General features: G+C 44.8%; 1 long non-coding RNA gene across 1 annotated transcript; it reads right to left on the reverse strand.

Moving 5' to 3' along the window:
• Nucleotides 1-6,876: 6,876 nt before the first annotated feature.
• On the reverse strand, nucleotides 6,877-7,213 carry LOC143773694 (uncharacterized). Its single transcript, XR_013215310.1, has 3 exons — nucleotides 7,192-7,213; nucleotides 7,031-7,109; nucleotides 6,877-6,939 (listed from the first exon to the last, which is right to left on the reverse strand). It is a non-coding gene; the product is annotated as an uncharacterized LOC143773694 (long non-coding RNA).
• Between the last annotated feature and the right edge of the window lie 16,263 nt (nucleotides 7,214-23,476).

The following is a 23,476-nucleotide window of genomic DNA, read 5'->3' on the forward strand; positions in this document are numbered from 1 at the left end:
TTATCAACTAATTGTATTTAATTAATTGCTAGCAGTTTCTTACATCTGTGAAACGTGGACTGTTCACACGTCTGGGGACCCTGTCTGACCACCAGGTCTCCTAACCTGAGCTAATTGCTCTATAGGCATATATGACTCTGATAGCTCAGGTGGGGAGACTCAGTGGTGAGGCAGGGTCTCCCGATGTGAGAACAGTCTGCGTTCACAGATGTGTGTAAATTGGTCTTATGCTAGCAATTAATTAAATACACTTAGCTGATAATTTGATTGCATAAGGACAAGCTATTCAGAGTGACAATTTAATAGCAAAACAACAGATGTGACATGTTGTGAAAGCCAGAGACAAAATCACCCTCTGCCCACCTATCTGAAAAGCTTTCCTATATTTTGTGTTAGGCCATGTGCTCATGTTCAGTGTATGGTCAGTATTTTACATCAGTATCTGTAAGCCAAAACCAGGAGTGGAAGAATCAGAGGAAAATTATAATAGAAACACGTCACCACTTCTGCATTTATCACCCACTCCTGGTTTTAGGTTACAAATACTGAGGGAAAATACTGACCAAATACTGAGGGTGGGAACATGGCTTTACTAGGACTTTTGTCAGGAAAGAAATGTACATGAAAGGGTGTTTTCCACAAGAACAACAATTTTCTTCTCTAAGTACCATTGATATCATGGGAAACAAACCGGGCCTCCGTGATTTTTGTTTATCTCCCACTGATATCCAGAACGCAGTCTGTAATATTTTTCTATGTGCTGATATCAGACACACCAAACCACATTTATTTAATATGAACCACACAATGCTGCCACAAGAAGAATAATAACCTGTTACCTTAAACTACCTCTGTGATCAAAGATGTAAAAAATAAAGTACTGAGAAATAATTATGCAGCAGTTCACGCATGAAAACAATGAAGATGAGAGAAGAAAGGAGACAGAAAAGGATCAAAGATCCGTACTTAAAAGTCAAAACTAATTCCCCGATTCATTAAGATTGGTTTTGTGTAGTGCCATCCTAATGAGCAGGACTGTAGCAGTAAGATGCACCTAGTTCATTAAGAAGACACACATGTTATTCTGATCTGGGACTGGATTACATTTCTGGCACCACTGGAATACAAAACTGACGTGAATTTTAAGAAATTAGATTTGTATCCTTAGATATTCCCTTTCCTGCCCATGCTTCAGACAGTTTGGCCAAGTTGGCCAATACTGGCGTGATAATGCCAAAAATTGAAAATGTTTTGCAATATTTGAAGGTGTTTATAGTAATAAACTGGCTGAACCACCTTCATAAATTGAGGCTCAAGAGTATGTCTACACTAAGGTCCCAATTCATCAGTTTTCACCAAAATTATGGCATAAAAATGTTTGAAATGTTGGTGTTTTTACACCAGTCCTGGCCACTTCTGACAACTTTTTGTAAAGTTGGTGGATCATAGCTAGAAGGAGGCGAGCACTACTAACAAATTCACCATAATTTGTGCCAGATCAGTGGGTTAAATTAAAACTTTATAATAACTGGAGTACATCTCTTGTGGAGGAGCAAGGCAACTGAAAGATGTGCCAAATTCATTAAAGACACCTTTGATTCTTCTTTATCCTATGCACTTTTCATAAAGACTGGTGTAGAAAAACATCAATCTGGATGAGGGTTTTTTAATCGTAGAATTTTTTTCCAATTTGTGGTTCATCTGTTGTGGAGTTGCTACAGATTTCATCTTTTGCATTGTATCTACGGTGAAAAAATGCAGCATTTTACAGTTCCAGTACCACATGCTGCTTATTTTTCCCTTGCAGATTTGAACCTTCAAAACCAAGATTTTAAAAATTGTATGATCAAACGCATCAAAAACACACCAAACCTGGCTAAAACATGTATATTTTATGCGTTTTTCCTGCGAACACTCTAGTTTTTGCAGCAGAAAAATTTGCTGTAACTACTAAATATGTGCACGTACCCCAAATCTACTTTCCAACAACAGAATACATGTGGTGAAAAATGTTAAACTTTTTTCCACTATGTTTTAAATCATCACCCACCCCCACCCATATTCTACACAAAATTCTCGGACAAATCTATAACGATAAGTACCTTAATAGTTTATCCATATGATATAAACTGACCATATTTCTCCCAAAAAGGTCAGATCGCTTGCTTAGAAAATCACTCCTGGAAAGCGTCATGCCATTAAACCAGATGCCCATTGCATTCAGTTGCCATACATTACAATTAGTTGTTAACTGCTCTTAACCTGAAGACAGACATAATAAGAGATTCTGTAGTCACAAACTACTTGCGACTTTCAAGGCATTATTATCATGTGCAAACGGCTAGATACAATAACTCTGCTGAAGAATGTCTATCTTAATTAAACTTGATCCTGCAGCAATTTATAGGCCTGGCAATAGGCAGGATGCCGGGGTGCTTTTATGTTAGGTGCTGACCCCAGGCCAATCCAATTGTATCTGTAAATATATATGCTGCTGTCTAGTCCACTTTTTGTGTGACCACCTTAAGCGATCTTTGACCTTTTTTGCGATCTTCCTTGTTCTTTGACCTTGTTCCTGTCTCGCCTTTTGTGTTCTTAAGCCTTTTTGGCTACCAATTATGTCTGTTCCTGAATTCACCTCTGTCTCACAATTTGGTGCCTCATTGTCCCACCATCTTATTGTGAATGAATCAACTACCCCTTCAGCCAGATCTCGCAATCTTCACCTACTGCTGCAGGCAATCCATGCTCCTGTGAACTTAGACTATGCTGAGAATAACTATAAGAAAGATTGTTTAAATGTCAGTAAATTAAACAGTTTGGCAACCCATATAGCTGCATAATCATTTTTTTAATCCTGTTTGTGTTATGTGTAATCTGTATCCCATCTTTTTCTACATCATTCCCAAACATATTTCACTAATTTAGGAGCTTTCAGTATTTTTTTACATTAAAATAATGTCACTGTTATTATTTTTATTTTTGGCTTAATGTGGAGTAATGTTGGTCCTTTTTCAGCACTTATTACTATTGGAAATTTCTAATAATTTGTTCCACAATGGGGTATCGAGACTTGGATTTTTTATCTGCTCCAGTAATGTCTAGTTGATAGCCCTGTTTTTGGATTTTGAGTACAGGATAGTGTATTTAATTAGATATGGACCTTCTTAGATATTTGGATGTATTTTATGAATCAGCCCCACTCATATTTCACTCACATGCTGTCCATCTCCTTGTGATCCTCCTTAAGCTGGTTCTACTCCTTCATTGGAGTCCAGTTGTGTTTAATTAAACTGATAAGACTTGATTTGGAAAGGCACACACCTGTCTATAAAAGACCCCACACCTCACAGTGCATGTAAGACCAAATGAGAATCATGAGGTCAAAGGAACTGGCCAAGTTGCTCAGAGACAGAATTGTGACTAGGCATAGACCTGGCCAAGGTTACAAAAGAATTTCTGCAGTACTCAAGGTTCCTAAGTGCACAGTGACCTCCATAATCCTTAATTGGAAGAAGTTTGGGACCACCAGAAGTCTTCTTAGACCTGGCCGTCCAGCCAAACTGAGCAATCGTGGGAGAAGAGCCTTGGTGAGAGAGGTAAAGAAGAACCCCACCATCACTGTGACTGAGCTCCAGAGATGCAGTAGGGAGATGGGAGAAAGTTCCACAAAGTCAACTATCACTGCAGCCCTCCACCAGTCAGGCCTTTTGGCAGAGTGGCCCAGCAGAAGCCTCTCCTCAGTGCAAGACATATGAAAGCCCACAGAGTTAGATTTTAGTTTAGAGTTTAGAGTTTGCTAAACACATGAAGGACTCCCAGACTATGAGAAATAAGATTCTCTGGTCTGATGAGACGAAGATAGACCTTTTTGGTGATAATTCTAAGCGGTATGTGTGGAGAAAACCAGGCACTGCTCATCACCTGCCCAATACAATCCCAACAGTGAAACATGGTCATGGCAGCATCATGCTATGGGGGTGTTTTTCAGCTGCCGGGACAGGACGACTGGTTGTCATTGAAGGAAACATGAATGCGGCCAAATACAGAGATATCCTGGATGAAAACCTCTTCCAGAGTGTTCTGGACCTCAGATTTGGCCAAAGGTTCACCTTCCAACAAGACAATGACCCTAAGCACACAGCTAAAATAACAAAGTAGTGGCTTCAGAACAACTCTGTGACCATTCTTGACTGGCCCAGCCAGAGCCCTGACCTAAACCCAATTGAGCATCTCTGGAGAGACCTGAAAATGGATGTCCACCAACGTTCACTATCCAACCTGACAGAACTGGAAAGGATCTGCAAGGAAGAATGGCAGAGGATCCCCAAATCCAGGTGTTAAAAACTTGCTGCATCATTCCCAAGAAGACTCATGGCAAGGGCCGGACTGGCCATCGGGCATTTCTGGCAAATGCCAGAAGGGCCGGTCCTTGTAATGGGCCGCTAGACATATCGCCCCCTCCGCGTTGTCAGTGGGCGTTCCATAGTTCACTTCAGCAGCCAGCACGCCAGGCTGCATTTGCTTGCCTTGTGCACTTGATCGCGCCGTACTAGGAAGGAGGAAGTGGGCGGTCTGATGTCCTGATCACTAGCGCTGCAGTGAGGTAACATAGAACAGGATGGGGGCCGCGCTGTGCTGCTCCGGCCATGCCTCCCACTGCAGCTTGTGATCAGGACATCAGACCGCCCACTTCTTCCTGTCTAGTGCGGCGACAGGGCATGAAAGTATTTACAATGCACTGAAGATGTCCCTGATGGCAGTGACAGAACATAGGGAGACTGCAGCAGTAAGTTTCTGTGTAGACGGGGGACGGAGTACGGGTAGCCGCCTGCTCACGGTGCCACTGGTTGGGTGGGGGTGCAAACATTTTTCTATACACTGATATTTTTTTTTTTTTTTTGCTGTGCCGGGTTCAGCCATTCAAACAAGGGGCATGCCATGCTGGAGAAGAACACTGGCCAATGAGCATCAGATTGATAGAAGAGCTGATTGGCCAGTGCTCCTGTCCCCCTGCACTTGGCACCTCTGAGGGAGAGAGAGCCTGCAATCAAGCTGCAAGGTCAGCCATATCTACCTGTGTGTGCTCCGAGGGACAGATAAAGAAGCAGCTCAATTCCCCATGGTCACATCTTCTCCTGCTCTGGTCCACAGCCCCGACAGAGAAGGAGAGAGTGGGGGAGGTGCTGGGAAAGTGCTTGCTGTGAGCAGAAGGAGCTGCACATGTATATCAGCCTCTGCTGCAGCACAGAGCAGTGTGTGTGTGGTATGTGCAGTGTGTGTATGTTACATGTGTGTGTATGTTATATGTGTGTGAGGTATCTAGTGTGTGTATGTTACATGTGTGCGGTATCTGTAGTGTGTGTTACATGTGTGTGCTTTATCTGTAGTGTGTGTTACATGTGTGTGCGGTATCTGTAGTGTGTGTTACATGTGTGTGCGGTATCTGTAGCGTGTATTTTACATGTGTGTGAGGTATCTGTAGTGTGTGTATGTTACATTTGTGTGCGGTATCTGTAGTGTGTGTATGTTACATGTGTGTGCGGTATCTGTAGTGTGTGTATGTTACATGTGTGTGAGGTATCTGTAGTGTGTGTTACATGTGTGTGAGGTATCTGTAGTGTGTGTATGTTACATGTGTGTGCGGTATCTGTAGTTTGTGTGTGTTACATATGTGTGGTATCTGTAGTGTGTGTATGTTACATGTGTGTGAGGTATCTGTAGTGTGTATGTTACATGTGTGTGCGGTATCTGTAGTGTGTGTGTGTTACATGTGTGTGAGGTATCTAGTGTGTGTATGTTACATTTGTGTGCGGTATCTGTAGTGTGTGTATGTTACATGTGTGTGAGGTATCTGTAGTGTGTGTGTGTTACATGTGTGTGAGGTATCTGTAGTGTGTGTTACTTGTGTGTGAGGTATCTGTAGTGCGTGTAAAGGTACCGTCACACTAAACGATATCGCTAGCGATCCATGACGTTGCAGCGTCCTGGATATCGATATTGTCGTGTTTGACACGCAGCAGCAATCAGGATCCTGCTGTGATATCGCTGGTCGTTGATTAAAGTTCAGAACTTTATTTGGTCGTCAGATCGGCGTGTATCGTTGTGTTTGACAGCAAAAGCAACGATACCAGCGATGTTTTACAATGGTAACCAGGGTAAATATCGGGTTACTAAGCGCAGGGCCGCGCTTAGTAACCCGATGTTTACCCTGGTTACCAGTGTAAAATGTAAAAAAACAAACAGTACATACTCACCCTCTGATGTCTGTCACACGTCCCTCGCCGTCCGCTTCCTGCACTGACTGTGAGCTCCGGCCGTAAGTGAAAGTACAGCACAACGGTGACGTCACCGCTCTGCTGTTAGGGCCGGCGCTCAGTCAGTGCAGGAAGCGGACGCCGGGGGACGTGAAGGTGAGTATGTAGTGTTTGTTTTTTTACATTTTACACTGGTAACCAGGGTAAACATCGGGTTACTAAGCGCGGCCCTGCGCTTAGCAACCCGATGTTTACCCTGGTTACCCGGGGACCTCGGCATCATTGGTCGCTGGAGAGCGGTCTGTGTGACAGCTCTCCAGCGACCAAACAGCGACGCTGCAGCGATCGGCATTGTTGTCTGTATCGCTGCAGCGTCGCTTAGTGTGACGGTACCTTTACTTGTGTGTGAGGTATCAGTAGTGTGTGTTACCTGTGTGTGAGATATCTGTAGTGTGTGTTACATGTGTGTGATCAGTGCTGTATTTTTTAGCATATTCTGCAGTGTGATAATAGTCTGCAGGCCATCTGTGTTGAACTGATGTCTATTCCCCCTATGGCCACTGCAGGTTACATATGTAAAGTGAATAAATATAGAATATGTATACTGGCGCCTAATCACCTGAAAGGGTAGAGTAGATTGCTGCGGGAGCTGCAAGTGGTTGCAACAGGCTCTGTGCCGATCCTGTTAAAGAGAACAACCAAGTAGTAAAGAATAATGAGAACCACTGCGCATCCCAAAAGCAATAAAATGAGCAGAAAAAAACTGGACTTACTGGATAAGGAATTAAATGAATAGGAATAAAAGCCTTGAGTTCCCTTGGAGGTGGAGTGGAACCTGTTTGCGGTATATAACTGAAAAGAATATCATACAATAAATGTGATATAGATACAATAGTGCAGATGCTGTAATAGAGGATATTGAATACACACTTACTTATTATAAAGGGCTTGTATCTGCTATACTGTAAAAGTGTTCTTGTGTTGGTGCTGCTAGTCCTCCTTTCCCCAAGCTTAAAGCATGTTTGCTAAGGAGGAATAGGGTATTACGTATTGCAAAGTATTAACATACACCTTCCACCTATTGTTGGTATAATTTGAGACTACTTACTGCCTGTATGTGGGTTTGGTGGCTGCATCGATGGTGCTGGCTAGCCGTATTGTGGTTTAGCCAGTGCAGATATTCCTAGAGTCAGTGCCTTTCGGTATGGTAGCGCTGGCTAGGTCCGATAATTGGTGGTGCAGGGTGACAGCAGAAGTTTTCTGCAAAAGCGTGTTCTAGCAATCTATCATAACAAAAAAGACCTTATCCTGAAGCATATACCGCTGCCGGTAGCAGAGAGATAAGGTTGTGCGTTCACTCACCAGGTTTTACTGGGGTCAGTGCTTGTAAATATGGGAGCGCTGTTTAGATCTGGCAGTGGTGGTGCAGGGTGATAGCAGGGGTTTCCTGCAGAAGCGCGATCTGGCGGGAGCGCAGGAGCGCGGGAGATCACCAGCGCCTCGCGTGCCCCGGCCGGAAGCAACGCTGAGGACGCGGCGGTGATTGGGGGGCGGAGCTGTGGTGACGTCACACAGAGTAAGGACGGGAGCGTGGTGGAGACAAGCTGCCTACGCGTTTCGAGGGTTAGCTTCCCTCTTCGTCAGGGCTATGTCTCCACCATAGGGGTCCGTCCTTAAATAGTCGCCTGATTGCTGGATGAGCTTCCCTGGAACCCCTGATTGGTAAATCGCACCATAATTAAAATTGATTGGCCGCATTAAGCAATCCCTGATTGTCAATTATCCTTGGATTTTGGGCTGGAATACCGAATGGTACATTATTAATATAAATATGAAGAATGCCGTTGGTCACCGTGAGCTGGAATAGTAAAAGGAACCCTGGGCTCGGTAAAACCTAATCATTAGATACTCTTACAGATATCATTAGATTATTACATAGGTAAAAGAGGGGGAGGGGGAGGGGGGAAAAAAGGGGGGACCTTTATTAATTTGTGCTTAGAAGATATATTATGCTTAGAGGAAAATTATGTAAATGTTAAAAATATATATTTTTATTACTATTTCATTAAAAGAGGAGGATAAAATCAAACAAGAAGTCTTATTAAAATACGTATAAATCTGAATATAAATATAACAATAAAAATAAAATTAAATAGTATAGAAGATAAAAAGAGCCAAACATCACATCTGGCCATCCCTGATATTAATTTATTTATTGATTACAGCCTAAGGGGATTAACCAGGTTTGATATGAATAAAAAATATTATTTAGTAGTCCCAGCTATAGTCATATAAATAACTAATACAAATGCTAAAAAATGCTATAAAAATATATATACACACACTTATAATGTATAGCTGGGGACGGTAATGATCTCCAACCACACAATCCACCTGTATATCTACGTTACTCTGCGTGATGGGATTGTGAGGAAAGAAGAGGGGGGGAAAAAAAGGGGGGGGGGGTTGGGGGTTGGAGGGGATTTGGTATAGGGAGGGGGGGTTTGGGATTGAAGGAAGTTATTTCAAAAGGCGTATAGTTCGATTTCCTGGTTTAGGCCAGTCGGAGCCAGACTATCTAAGGTGAATATCCACCTGGACTCAACCCGAGACATGGCCTTAATGTAGTCCCCCCCTCGGGAATTGCGTGGGACCACTTGGATGCCCCAAAAGGATGTCCCAAAAAGGGAGTGATTATGTTGTTCAAAATAATGACGAGATAATGGATGTCCGATAAACCCCTTACTAATATTATTAAAATGTTCATTAATCCTGTCTGATAGTCTTCTTTTTGTCCGACCTACATAGATCTTTCCACACGGGCATTTCAATATATAGATGACCCCTGAGGTCTGGCAAGTGATATAGTCATGGATAGCAAATTCACTAACTTCATTGGCGTCCTTAAAACTAGTGCGAATCACTTTCTTACTAGGGACTCGTCTACAGCATGCACATTTGCCACATGGCATAAAGCCTTGTGGTTTCGCTATTGAATTGGTAAGATATGTCTGTTTTTTAGGGTTTTGCATGGGAAGTATAGATTTCGTGGTTGGTGCCAGTAAGAGTCCCAAGTTTTGTGCCTTTGTGTAAACGAACTTGGGTTTTGTGGGTAACAGATTGCCAATGCATTTATCCCCTTTCAAAATAGGCCAGTGTTTGTTAATAATATTTTTGAAACGCCTATGGCCTGAATGGAATTGCGTTATTATTGGGACTTGCCCTATTTGCTCTTGTATAGTAGGGGGATTGCGAGTGGCTATAGTTTTGTGAATTAAGGAGTCCCTCGGCATGGTTTCTACTTCCATTTTTGTTCTATTCAGAGTGGGTGCATCATACCCCTTCTCCTCAAACTGTGCTAACAAGTAGTCACTCTCCCTTCGATAATCCTCGACATTTGGGTTATTAATACTTTTTTAAAAAAAATATTTTTTGAGAGCTAGATTTCGTAAGAATTTTTTTTATACTTATGTATAGGTTGAAAGGTTTGACTTTGGCTGTCGGTGCGAACTTTAGGCCTTTTTGTAGGAGCGTTTGTTCATTCTGAGTTAATATGTAAGAGCTGAGGTTGAAGATTTTTTGGGTACTGGTGGTTACTGGTTTACTTATTTTCTTTTTTTCTTCTTTTCTTATTTTCTAAAACACAACTACTTCCTATACGAAAAACAGTATTATCTGCAAACCCACAGGACCGCTATGGGTACGCGGTTCGCGCCTAGTTTCGCAAATCTTTATGTAGGGAAGTGGGAGCTCGAGTTCATCTATGAGGACGGTCATCTCCGGAAGGGTCTCCAAATGTGGCACCGTTTTATAGATGACATTATCTTTATTTGGAATGGGTCACCAACAGACCTACAAGTCTTTATTTCCTGCCTCAACTCCAATAACTATGGTCTGGAATTCACACCCACCATTAGCCGCACCAGCATAAATTTTTTGGACCTAACTATTTGTATAGACCAAAATAAAGTAATTACTAAGGGTTTCCACAAACAAGTGGACTCAAACAGCTATATTCATGTTAGCAGTTGTCACCTGCCAGTATGGCTGTCCAACATTCCAAAAAGCCAGTTCTTAAGAGTTAGAAGGAACTGCACAAATGTCGAGGATTATCGAAGGGAGAGTGACTACTTGTTAGCACAGTTTGAGGAGAAGGGGTATGATGCACCCACTCTGAATAGAACAAAAATGGAAGTAGAAACCATGCCGAGGGACTCCTTAATTCACAAAACTATAGCCACTCGCAATCCCCCTACTATACAAGAGCAAATAGGGCAAGTCCCAATAATAACGCAATTCCATTCAGGCCATAGGCGTTTCAAAAATATTATTAACAAACACTGGCCCATTTTGAAAGGGGATAAATGCATTGGCAATCTGTTACCCACAAAACCCAAGTTCGTTTACACAAAGGCACAAAACTTGGGACTCTTACTGGCACCAACCACGAAATCTATACTTCCCATGCAAAACCCTAAAAAACAGACATATCTTACCAATTCAATAGCGAAACCACAAGGCTTTATGCCATGTGGCAAATGTGCATGCTGTAGACGAGTCCCTAGTAAGAAAGTGATTCGCACTAGTTTTAAGGACGCCAATGAAGTTAGTGAATTTGCTATCCATGACTATATCACTTGCCAGACCTCAGGGGTCATCTATATATTGAAATGCCCGTGTGGAAAGATCTATGTAGGTCGGACAAAAAGAAGACTATCAGACAGGATTAATGAACATTTTAATAATATTAGTAAGGGGTTTATCGGACATCCATTATCTCGTCATTATTTTGAACAACATAATCACTCCCTTTTTGGGACATCCTTTTGGGGCATCCAAGTGGTCCCACGCAATTCCCGAGGGGGGGACTACATTAAGGCCATGTCTCGGGTTGAGTCCAGGTGGATATTCACCTTAGATAGTCTGGCTCCGACTGGCCTAAACCAGGAAATCGAACTATACGCCTTTTGAAATAACTTCCTTCAATCCCAAACCCCCCCTCCCTATACCAAATCCCCTCCAACCCCCAACCCCCCCCCCCTTTTTTTCCCCCCCTCTTCTTTCCTCACAATCCCATCACGCAGAGTAACGTAGATATACAGGTGGATTGTGTGGTTGGAGATCATTACCGTCCCCAGCTATACATTATAAGTGTGTGTATATATATTTTTATAGCATTTTTTAGCATTTGTATTAGTTATTTATATGACTATAGCTGGGACTACTAAATAATATTTTTTATTCATATCAAACCTGGTTAATCCCCTTAGGCTGTAATCAATAAATAAATTAATATCAGGGATGGCCAGATGTGATGTTTGGCTCTTTTTATCTTCTATACTATTTAATTTTATTTTTATTGTTATATTTATATTCAGATTTATACGTATTTTATTAAGACTTCTTGTTTGATTTTATCCTCCTCTTTTAATGAAATAGTAATAAATATATATATTTTTAACATTTACATAATTTTCCTCTAAGCATAATATATCTTCTAAGCACAAATTAATAAAGGTCCCCCCTTTTTTCCCCCCTCCCCCTCCCCCTCTTTTACCTATGTAATAATCTAATGATATCTGTAAGAGTATCTAATGATTAGGTTTTACCGAGCCCAGGGTTCCTTTTACTATTCCAGCTCACGGTGACCAACGGCATTCTTCATATTTATATTAATAATGTACCATTCGGTATTCCAGCCCAAAATCCAAGGATAATTGACAATCAGGGATTGCTTAATGCGGCCAATCAATTTTAATTATGGTGCGATTTACCAATCAGGGGTTCCAGGGAAGCTCATCCAGCAATCAGGCGACTATTTAAGGACGGACCCCTATGGTGGAGACATAGCCCTGACGAAGAGGGAAGCTAACCCTCGAAACGCGTAGGCAGCTTGTCTCCACCACGCTCCCGTCCTTACTCTGTGTGACGTCACCACAGCTCCGCCCCCCAATCACCGCCGCGTCCTCAGCGTTGCTTCCGGCCGGGGCACGCGAGGCGCTGGTGATCTCCCGCGCTCCTGCGCTCCCGCCAGATCGCGCTTCTGCAGGAAACCCCTGCTATCACCCTGCACCACCACTGCCAGATCTAAACAGCGCTCCCATATTGACAAGCACTGACCCCAGTAAAACCTGGTGAGTGAACGCACAACCTTATCTCTCTGCTACCGGCAGCGGTATATGCTTCAGGATAAGGTCTTTTTTGTTATGATAGATTGCTAGAACACGCTTTTGCAGAAAACTTCTGCTGTCACCCTGCACCACCAATTATCGGACCTAGCCAGCGCTACCATACCGAAAGGCACTGACTCTAGGAATATCTGCACTGGCTAAACCACAATATGGCTAGCCAGCACCATCGATGCAGCCACCAAACCCACATACAGGCAGTAAGTAGTCTCAAATTATACCAACAATAGGTGGAAGGTGTATGTTAATACTTTGCAATACGTAATACCCTATTCCTCCTTAGCAAACATGCTTTAAGCTTGGGGAAAGGAGGACTAGCAGCACCAACACAAGAACACTTTTACAGTATAGCAGATACAAGCCCTTTATAATAAGTAAGTGTGTATTCAATATCCTCTATTACAGCATCTGCACTATTGTATCTATATCACATTTATTGTATGATATTCTTTTCAGTTATATACCGCAAACAGGTTCCACTCCACCTCCAAGGGAACTCAAGGCTTTTATTCCTATTCATTTAATTCCTTATCCAGTAAGTCCAGTTTTTTTCTGCTCATTTTATTGCTTTTGGGATGCGCAGTGGTTCTCATTATTCTTTACATATGTAAAGTGGTTTAACACATTTGATTGGTGTAACAAATAAAGCAAAAAAGTCGCCACAACCTGTCAGTGCTTTACGATTTGATTCTACGACACTTGTATGTGGGCTGGTGAATTTTTATTTGTGCCAGGGCTGCTTTTTGGTCCCTGTCCTTCCCTGCTCATGGCTGTACTAGCTCAAAAGAGTGCTTCTACTCAATACTGAGCAAAGGGTCTTGAATACTTATGACCATGTGATATTTCAATTTTTCTTTTTTTAATACATTTGCAAAAATTTCTACATTTCTGTTTTTTTTTTCAGTCAACACGGGTTGGAGAGTGAACATTAATGAGAAAAAAATGAACTTAATTTACCAAATAGCTGCATTGAAAAAATTTAAAGGGGTCTGAATACTTTCCGTACCCACTGTATACATGTGTGTGTAGATGCTCTGTCTACGCATGTGTATGTACTATGTGTATATACATATGTGTGTGCAACGTTCAGTATGTGTATATGTGTGTGTCACATACAGTGTGTTCGTGTGTGTAACATCCACATTTATACACTGATGAGCAAAAGGATAAAAAAATTTGAACTTTTCACTTTCAGGCTCCTTATATTATCATACACTACTGTTTCAAACTTGAGACTACCATCATTTTATCGACAAACATCTTGGATATCTCATACACAAATTTGTCTTCCAACTATTTAGCATATGATTAGTTACGCAGATTCTTGTCATGTCACTGCATTGTTACTGTTTTGCTCCTAAAAATTTAAGTTTTAATTTTCATTATTTTGTTTGTATTTTGCAAATCCACCTGCCTCAATCCTCCCGTGCATGCTCTCATTCAGATTCAAGCATGTCTTGACTGAAATCTGATCTCTGCTCTCTTCTACATGTTCCCAAAGTTGGTGTGTACTGGTCAACTCACTTGGGTATATATACAGCTTTTTCTTCAACTCTACCCACAAGTGATCGATTGGGTTGAGCTTTGGGACTGTGAGGGCTAAGCCAGCAACTCTACTTCATTATCATTGAATAATTTCCTCGCCAATCTCGACGTATCCTTCGGGTCGTTGTCCTTATGGAGCAATATATCATTCTTTGCATACCCATAGTTCTCAAGTGTACGAAGTAGCTCATCTTGTAGGATACTCACATATAGCTCAGCATTGAGACCACAATTGATACTGGTCAAGTATCCAACGGCTTTGACTGTTAAACAATCCAATATCATTGGGAATTCTCCTACAAACTTGACAATTCCTTCAATTTCTTGATCCGATAGCCTCTTTTGCCCTTTTTTCTCCCGGACCTATTGGCACCCATCAAAGCCTAGTCTATTAACTTTCGTCTCATCATTCTAAATCACTTGTTTCTAATCTTCTACTCTCCACTTTTTGTACTTTTTTGCAAACTCACGCTGACGCTTCTTATGACGACATTAAAGTCGAGGCTTCTTTACCTTTTTTCAGGCCACCATTCCAGAGTTGTGTAATGTACTTTAACGGGCTGGGTGGTGGAACCACTCTGCCAAAGCCCGAAGCCCAAGGAAGACCTGGAGGAGCCTCACCTAATCTGACCACAGATACGCAGCAGCTAATGACACCGAGATCAGAGGAGAGACAGTGGAGGTGGTCCAGGAGCTACCCCAGGACTGACCTTGGGTAGATGGCAGCTGAATCCTGGGAAAGAGTAGCTTGGGTGGCCTGAGGGAATGTCCAACAGATATAGGCAAGCAGAGAAGATGACAGGAACCGCATGTGCAGACAGGACAGGCTGATGGAGAGAGGAGTACTGGCGAGTGCAGCAGGCTTGATTGCCGTTGAGTTGAGCACTGGCAGGTGCAATTGGACTGGCTGCCATTTAGGTGATCTCTGGTGGGTGCAATTGGACCGGCTGTTGTTAAGGCTGGCAGGGGCAGCAGGCTCGGCTGCCAGTGAGGTGAACACTAGCGGGTGCAGCAGGCTCGGCTGCCATTGAGGTGAGCACTGACGGGTACAACTGGCACAGCTGCCATTGAGGTGAACACTGACGGGTGCAGCAGACACAGCTGCCGTTGAGAAGAGCACTGGTGGGTGCAGCAGGCTTGGCTGTTATTGAGGTGAGCAGCACGTAACTAGAGCTGTGGTCGATTCAGCGCACTGTGGCGCCATTCACATGTAGCTCCTCAAATAACTAGTTTAAAGCACCACCAGCATTTTTTTTATTGCACGGCTGGAGTAGTACTTTAAATGTAAGTCCGCTGCCCCTGTCTCATACTCGCATTCCCCTGCCTTCATTGGTTTCCAATGTTGCTCCGGTTCGTCTCCTGTGAAAAGTGACCTGCTCGCAGCTCTAGTGTTTCATGGAGCGGCGCGGAGGTCACTTTTCAGTAAGAGTCTGAGAGCCTTGTCCTGGCCTCGTTCTGGCTCTCATAATTTTGTATTGACAGCTTGTGATGTAACTTTTGACTTCCGGCTGTCAGACGCTGCGCTTACAAAATGGCGCCATGGGACAGGAGCAGTGCTGAAAAGCAGAGAAGATGCCGGGGGATGAGAATATCACTGGGGCTAGGGGGTTTACAGTTGAAGCACCACTCCAGCGCTGAAAAAAAACAAACCACTGGAGTAAGTAACTAAAAATCCACTAATCGGGGGTGGGACGTGTTATAGTATGTGGGCTGATGGGATTTGTGTGGCAGGGTGGCTTTTTTGTCTCAGTCCGGCCCTGACAGCATGCATCTGAGGTCTGTCTGCTGAGACGCTGCTTCCTAAATTTTTTACAAAAACAATCTGGCCACTAACAAATGGCAGACCATTAGTAATTAATTTCTAATAATGTAGCAGAAACCTCCTGTATCACTTATGAAATTAAATCTCAACAAATGCAGGTCAGATAACTTATCTGTGGATATGTATGACCCCCAGCCTTAGAAACCTCCATGTCTTGTTGTGCAGCAATATTATCCTCCGCCCATAAGGTTCTGGGACAACCTCATATGGTTGAACTGTAAAAGAAAATAAATAACCTCAGATTAGTGTTTTTATTTCATGATTTTTTCTTAGCCCTGAACATAGGTTATGGCAATACACATACAGAGTGAGTTAGGAGTTGTCACTGAGTGGTTCCAAATTCTAAATTGTAGTGAGGTCCCTATTCTAGATGAACATGAACTGACAACGCCTGACTGATCGATAATCAATGGCAGTGAACTGCAAAGCATCACATATATTATTTACCCATTCCTACAAGAGTACATAGCAACTCATCACTGTTGGATGCATCACGCTTGATGAACCGACCTTGCTCAGGCTTCAAACAGGTAATTTTTCATGTTGTCTTAATTCTCCTGCCTTTGCTAACATTTTTTGAGAACCTTTGCTGGCACTGGCAGACAATCAACGTACTATACAGTATATCACATCACATGTTCACTTACTGGTACCCCGATTAAAAACAACACTTTAGTAGATGTCGTGCGGCCTGAGTACACTGATTAATATGAACCAGAGGAATGCAATCTAGGATTTGGGAAATCACCGATGCAGAGCATTAGCTTCAAAACAGCATATTTTTCATTTCTACACTTACTGTCACCCAGAATTACTTCTACAGATATGTAGGCAAGTGGAAAAAAAAAGAAAAATCACATTTCCAATTTCCTTTGATCAAATGGTGCTTGTGAGCAATTACAATATATTCTATTTAGGAGGAGAAGTTAATTGGTACTTTAGAATTTGAATGTAATAGGGGAAATATAAATCTGAGCTGTGCTAATGGACATGGAAGGTCACAAGGGAGTCAGAGGAACATGGCAATATATGAACTGTAAGAGTCATGTCGGCCTGGTAGTCGGGGGCAGGTATATCTCGCCCAGGTATTTGTCCTATGTGAATTAGGCCGCTCAGTATCTTCAGGATACCGAGGGGTTAATAACTGCAGGAATAAAGGCTGACCAGCTGGAGGTTTCAGGTGTCAGCCTGGGGCACACAGAATGCCTGTCTGTGTGAGACAATGTGAGTAAGAGCTGTGCTCGTGACCTGTGTTATGTTTGCTGGGTGGGAGTAGCCCCCCCAGTTGTTAGATAGGAACGTGTTTGTTTAGTAAGTGCCGGACAGGCAAGGATTTATTTTTATGATTTGTTTTCTGTATTTGCTTTCACTTTAATAAACCTGACCTGAGGTCAGTTTACCTGGAAACCTGCTGTCGCCTCAGAGTTTAATGCACAAACCACGTGACCTTTGACCCCAGCAAAGGCGATCCCGGAGTGTTTTGTTACATTGTGGTGGAGAACGTGGGCACTCCGTGGCACAGGCGACAGTATGGAAGACGTGGTGAAAGCCCTGGTACAGTCCGCTGCCATACAGCAGGAAGCTAATCGTTTGATGGCCGCACAGCTGAAGGAGTTACTGGACATGACGGCTGCAGACCGCCAGCTTCTCCAACAGGTGGCGCAGCGCTTGGTGAGCATGCCTGAGGCTAACCCGGAAGCAGAGTCCAGGAGGATCCATGTGAGTCGATACTGGCAAAAGCTGACCGCAGAAGATGACGTCGAGGCGTACCTGACAACGTTTGAGCGGACAGCGTTGAGAGAGAAGTGGCCGAAGGAACGGTGGGCCGATTTAATTGCTCCGTTTCTCTCCGGCGAGGCCCAAAAAGCTTACCATAACTTGGACCCGGAAGTCACGCAGGACTTTGAGAAGCTGAGAGCTGAGATCCTGGCCCGGCTCGGTGTGACGACAGCTGTCCGTGCACAGAGGGTACACCAGTGGACATACCAGCAAGATAAACCGGCGCGGTCTCAGATGTTCGACCTGATCTACTTGACAAAGAAATGGCTGCAACCCGAGGAACTGACAACGCCCGAAATAATCCAGCGGATTGTCTTGGACAAGTACCTGAGGGTACTACCACCAGCGCTGAAAAAGTGGGTAAGCCAAGGAAATCCCACGACAGCGGATCAACTTGTGGAGTTGGTCGAGCGTTATTCCGTGGCAGAAGGACTTCCCGACGACACCGCCAGCACCCGGTCTGTGCCTCCTCCTCGTGGAACCGGTAAGACTGTTCCAGCGATTACGGGTGAAGGAAAATCGCCAAAAACTGTGGGGGAGGAACCCGGGACTGCTCGCGCTCCGAGACCGAGAGTATGGGACGGTGGTCTCAGTAGGGGGCCTGTTAGGTGTTTTCGTTGCCGTGAGAAGGGCCATGTTTCTGCGAACTGTCCTGTTACCACTGAACCCATGCAGTGCGATGTTATAGACTCTAAGAAACGCATGTCTTTGGTTACACAGCTGGTGAATGTGAATGCGGGCCAAAATGATATAGCAAAACACCTGTGTGAACTATCTGTTGATGGGAAAAGTGTTGTGGCGTTACTAGACTCTGGAAGTGTGGTGACTCTGGTGAAAGCTAGTCTGGTGGCACTTCCGTCTGGTTCGTCTGACAAATTCTCTGTAACGTGTGTGCATGGTGACACCTGCTCGTACCTAACAGCGGTCATACTGATTTCCACTCCCTATGGGTCTGTGCAACACAAAGTGGGACTCGTTCCCGCATTGTTACATGATGTAATTCTGGGCCGGGATTTTCCCAATTTCTGGCAGTTATGGGAGAGTCAGTTGCTCCTTCACGGTAGCTGTGAACCTTCCCCCATGCCATCTCGAGGTCCTGAGTTCCTAGATGAGACCCCACAGGAAGATGTTGCTGGGGAGGTTATTGAATCTAACCTTCAGTTCCCCTTCTCAGTTATGGCGGGGGAAACTGAGGAAACTGAGGAAACTCAGCGAGAGGCGGAGGCAGATAGCCATCCAGCACCCGGCCTGCCAGATTTGGGAGTCCAGTTGGATGACTTCCACAGCGAACAAATGAAAGATCCTACCCTGACTCAGGCTAGGAAAAATGTCAAAATGATAGATGGGGTGCCCGTAGAACCTGACACTAGGCTAGCGTACCCGTACATGGTTCTTGAGAATTATTTACTCTACCAGGCAGAGAAAAAAGGAGAAGACACTGTGCAACAGTTAGTGGTACCCAAACCTTATCGGCGGAAGGTACTGGACCTGGCCCACGGACATTTAATGGGGGGACACCTGGGGGTACAAAAAACCATAGAAAGGATATTGCATTGTTTTGTGTGGCCCGGAATACACAATGATGTGCGTGACTATTGTGAGTCCTGTCCAGAGTGCCAAATCTCGGCACCTAAACCTCGGTTCCGTAGCCCTTTGGTACCCCTCCCTATTATTGGGGTCCCGTTTGAGAGAATTGGGATGGATTTGGTTGGGCCCCTTCCCCGGTCCGCACGTGGGCATCAACATATCCTCGTCATCATGGACTATGCCACTCGTTATCCCGAAGCCATCCCTTTGCGTAACACGGCTACCAAAACGATCGCCAAAGAGTTGGTACACGTGTTTAGTCGGGTGGGAATTCCAAAACAGATACTCACCGACCAGGGGACTCCCTTTATGTCAAGGGTGATGAAGGAGCTCTGCAGGCTCTTACAAATAGACCAGTTGCGTACGTCTGTCTATCACCCTCAAACAGATGGCCTGGTTGAGCGGTTCAATAAAACCTTAAAACAGATGCTCCGGAAGGCGATAGACAAAGATGGGAAGAACTGGGATTACTTGTTACCCTATTTGCTGTTTGCCATTAGGGAAGTTCCCCAGTCTTCCACAGGATTCTCGCCTTTCGAGCTATTATATGCCCGTCGTCCCCGTGGACTGTTGGACGTCGCAAAAGAAACCTGGGAAGGTCAAGTCACTCCCTTTAAAACGGTGATAGACCATGTAACGCAAATGCAGGATCGGATTGCTGCTGTCATGCCCCTTGTTAGGGAACATATGTTACAGGCCCAGGGAGCCCAGATGCAAAGTTATGATAGAGGCGCCAAGGTCCGTACGTTTGCACCCGGGGATAGGGTGTTGATCCTAATCCCTATGGTGGATAGTAAATTTCTGGCGAAATGGCAGGGCCCCTTTGAGGTCATGGAACGAGTTGGAGAAGTGAACTATAAAGTGCACCAGCCTGGTAAGAGAAAACCCGAGCAGATTTATCATGTGAATCTGATAAAACCCTGGAAAGACCGCGCTGCCCTAACAGCGGATCTGCCCCGTCCGGTTTGCTCACCTACCATACCGGAGGTGCAGATTGCCGAGACTCTGTCTGAACGACAAAAATCTGAGGTTAAGCAGTTTTTGTTACAGAACCAACAGTTTTTCTCGGAAAAACCTGGCCAGACTAGGCTAGTGAAACATGAGATTGTCACAGAGCCTGGTGTCACAGTTCATGTGAAGCCATACCGGATTCCGGAAGCACGCCGTGAAGCCGTCTCCCGGGAGGTGAAGGCCATGTTGGACTTAGGAGTCATTGAAGAGTCGCACAGCGCCTGGTCCAGTCCAATCGTGTTGATACCTAAGCCGGATGGCTCTATACGGTTTTGCAATGACTTTCGGAAACTGAATGCGGTTTCTAAATTTGATGCCTATCCTATGCCCCGGGTCGATGAGTTGATCGATCGACTGGGTAAAGCCCGATATATTACGACCTTGGATCTAACAAAGGGGTACTGGCAGATCCCTCTGGCCGAGGCGGCCAGAGAGAAGACGGCATTTGCTACACCGGAAGGGCTGTTCCAGTATATCTACATGCCGTTTGGACTTCACGGAGCCCCAGCAACGTTCCAGAGATTGATGGATCAAGTCTTGAGGCCCCACAGGCAGTACGCCTCTGCCTACCTAGACGACATCATAATTTACAGCGTGGACTGGGAAGCTCACCTCCGGAAGGTACAGGCGGTGATTGATGACCTGAGAGACGCAGGCTTAACGGCGAATCCTAAGAAATGTCACATCGGCCTTGAAGAAGCCCGATACTTGGGCTACGTGATTGGCAGAGGAGTGGTTAAACCCCAGATCGACAAGATACAGGCAATTCAGGGCTGGCCGCAACCAGTGAACAAGAAACAAGTTCAAGCTTTCCTGGGCATTGCCGGCTATTATCGCCGGTTCATACCCAACTTTGCGGCCATGGCTACCCCCTTGACGGATCTTACCAAAGGGAGGGATTCCATCATGGTAAAATGGACTTCAGCGGCTGAAGAGGCCTTCCACAACCTGAAACGGGCTTTGTGCTCTCAGCCCGTACTAGTGACTCCTGATTTCAGCAGCGAGTTTGTGGTGCAAACGGATGCTTCTGATACTGGTATTGGAGCTGTACTTTCCCAGGTCAGGGACGGAGTCGAACACCCGGTCCTCTACCTCAGTCGGAAACTGAATGTGCATGAGCAGAGGTATGCCGTGGTTGAAAAAGAGTGCCTAGCCATCAAATGGGCTCTCGACTCCCTCAAATATTACCTGGCAGGTAGGAAGTTTAGGCTGGTCACGGACCATGCCCCTCTCAAATGGATGCACCTCCACAAGGACCATAATAGTCGGGTAACCCGGTGGTTCCTTGCCCTGCAGGCTTACTCGTTCACGGTGGAGCACCGCCCCGGGGTACAGATGGGGAATGCTGATGCCCTGTCCCGAGTGCACTGTTTCAGGAGTGTCTTTGCTCGACCGGAGTGGTCTGAGCAGGGGGGAGGATATGTAAGAGTCATGTCGGCCTGGTAGTCGGGGGCAGGTATATCTCGCCCAGGTATTTGTCCTATGTGAATTAGGCCGCTCAGTATCTTCAGGATACCGAGGGGTTAATAACTGCAGGAATAAAGGCTGACCAGCTGGAGGTTTCAGGTGTCAGCCTGGGGCACACAGAATGCCTGTCTGTGTGAGACAATGTGAGTAAGAGCTGTGCTCGTGACCTGTGTTATGTTTGCTGGGTGGGAGTAGCCCCCCCAGTTGTTAGATAGGAACGTGTTTGTTTAGTAAGTGCCGGACAGGCAAGGATTTATTTTTATGATTTGTTTTCTGTATTTGCTTTCACTTTAATAAACCTGACCTGAGGTCAGTTTACCTGGAAACCTGCTGTCGCCTCAGAGTTTAATGCACAAACCACGTGACCTTTGACCCCAGCAAAGGCGATCCCGGAGTGTTTTGTTACAGAACTTATAAGAGCTCACTGTAGCGCCGACATCCCTGCACCCTGCCCCTCTTCCCCGACAGGGACACTGGCTCACTCCCCGCCACAGCCCCATCCCACACTTCCTCCTTCTTCCTTGCCTGAGAGGCAGTCCAGGATGCATGCGCGGCATGCAGATTTCTGGGCACTGTGCTAAGGGTGCGCACTCCCTTCTTCTTAAAGAGGCCGTGCACCGTCCTAAAGTGTCCCCAGCTAATGGCTGAGGGATTCTCACAATGTAAGGCAACATGGTTAGTCATTTTCATGCTTGCTAATTGTCAGGTCCCCAGTGCCCGCCAGTAAATCACCTGTTCTGTACCTGTCAGCCAATACTTGCTTGTCTCCCTGTATTTCAGCCATACTGGTCCGTACCTGCCAGTCAGACTTGGAATGGCCCACTGAAGAACAGGAGAATCCTCCGGTGGGCCCCTGTGTAAGAGTAGGCCACCACCCTCTTATATGAGCAGTACTTGACAAAATATACTTGAATCACTATTAGTGTTGAGCATTCCGATACTGCAAATATCGGGTATCGGCCAATATTCGCTGTATCGGAATTCCGATACCGAGTTCCGATATTTTTGTGATATTGGAAATCGGAATCGGAAGTTCATATAAGTTCCCAGTCATCTTTGGCGTGTGCGGTGCGTATGGTTCCCAGGGTCTGGAGGAGAGGAGACTCTCCTTCAGGCCCTGGGATCCATATTCATGTAAAAAATAAAGAATAAAAATAAAAAATATGGATATACTCACCCCTCCGACGGACCCTGGCTCTCAGCGGTGCAACCGGCAGCCTCCGTTCCTAAGAATGCAGTGAGTGTAGGACCTGTGATGACGTCGCTGTCTTGTGATTGGTCACGTGACCGCTCATGTGACTGCGACGTCATCGCAGGTCCTACACTCACTGCATTCTTAGGAATGGAGGCAGACGCTTGCAACGCTGAGGTCCAGGGTCCGTCGGAGGGGTGAGTATATCCATATATTTTATTTTTATTCTTTATTTTTTACATGAATATGGATCCCAGGGCCTGAAGGAGAGTTTCCTCTTCTTCAGACCCTGGGAACCATCCAGGATAGCTTCCGATATTTGTGTCCCATTGACTTGTATTGGTATTGGGTATCGGTATCGGCGATATCCGATATTTTTTGGATATCGGCCGATCCAATCCGATACCAATACTTTTGAATATCGGAAGGTGTCGCTCAACACTAATCACTATATGTAGGCAAAGGCAGCTTCTTATTCATTTAATAATCTATGCAGTTCATTGTTATATAAATTTGTGATTAAGGATAATGTCAAAATTTGCATACAGTTGAAACGTATGGCCCTAGAGTAGGTTACTGGGGGGCTCTTGGCACCCCAGTCCGTCACTGATGCCAGTGCTCATCTGTA

The sequence above is a fragment of the Ranitomeya variabilis genome, chromosome 5, assembly GCF_051348905.1.
Source record: "Ranitomeya variabilis isolate aRanVar5 chromosome 5, aRanVar5.hap1, whole genome shotgun sequence".
In the NCBI taxonomy this organism is placed as follows: domain Eukaryota; kingdom Metazoa; phylum Chordata; class Amphibia; order Anura; family Dendrobatidae; genus Ranitomeya; species Ranitomeya variabilis.